Genomic DNA, 1,275 nt, shown 5'->3' on the forward strand with positions numbered 1-1,275 from the left:
TGGTCTCCACTCCAGTCACATTATCTTCCCTCTCCCAGTCTGCACCTATGGCCTCATGGGGAGTTCCTTATGATCAGTTGATTGAGGAAGAGAAAACTCGTGCCTGGCTTACAGATGGTTCTGCGCAATATGCAGGCACAACTCGAAAGTGGACAGTGGCAGCACTGCAGCCCCTTTCTGGGACTTCCCTGAAGGACAGTGGTGAAGGGAAATCCTCCCAATGGGCAGAACTTCAAGCCATGTATATGGCTGTTCACTTTGCATGGAACAAGAAATGGCCAGATGTCCAATTGTATACAGATTCATGGGCTGTGGGTAATGGCTTGGTCGAATGGTCTGGGACTTGGAAGGAGCATGATTGGAAAATTGGTGACAAGGATGTATGGGGAAGAGGTATGTGGATAGATAGTTCTGAATGGGCCAAAGGAGTAAAGATATTTGTGTCTCATGTGAATGCCCACCAAAAGGTGACCTCGGCAGAGGAGGACTTTAACAATCAGGTGAATAGGATGACACATTCAGTAGAAACCAGCCATCTTTTTCCCCCAGCTGCTCCTGTCATTGCTCAATGACCTCATGAACAAAGTGGCCATGGTGGCAGAGACAGAGATTATGCATGGGCTCAGCAACATGGGTTCCCACTTATCAAGGCTTATTGGGCTACCACCACTGCTGAGTGCCCAATCTGCCAGCAGCTGAGATCAACACTCAGTCCATGATATGGAACCATTCCTTGGGGTGATCTGCCAGCAACCTGGTGGCAGGTTGATTACATTGGAACACTTCCAACATGGAAAGGATAGCGTTTTGTTCTTAACTGGAATACATACTTATTCTGGATATGGATTTGCCTTCCCTGCACGCAATGCTTCTGCCAAAACTACCATTCATGGACTTACAGAATGCCTTATCCACCATCAAGGTATCCCATACAGCTTTGCTTCAGATCAGGGGACTTACTTCACAGCAAATGAAGTGCGGCAATGGACCTATGCTCATGAAATTCACTGGTTTTACTATGTTCCCCATCATCCAGAAGTAGATGGCTTGATGAAATGATGGAATGGCCTACTGAAAACACAATTACAGCACAAGCTAGGTGGCAATACCTTGAAGGTTTGGGGAATGTTCTCCATGAGGCCGTATATGCTCTAAACCAGAGTCCAATATATGGTGCTATTTCTCCAATAGCCACGATTCATGGGTCCAGGAACCAGGGGTTGGTACCACTCACTATTACCCCTAGTGACCCACTCAAAAAATTTTTGCTTCCTG

This window comes from Orycteropus afer, unplaced genomic scaffold (genome assembly GCF_000298275.1).
Source record: "Orycteropus afer afer isolate SDZICR_OR568_19922 unplaced genomic scaffold, OryAfe1.0 scaffold00341, whole genome shotgun sequence".
Lineage (NCBI taxonomy): Eukaryota > Metazoa > Chordata > Mammalia > Tubulidentata > Orycteropodidae > Orycteropus > Orycteropus afer.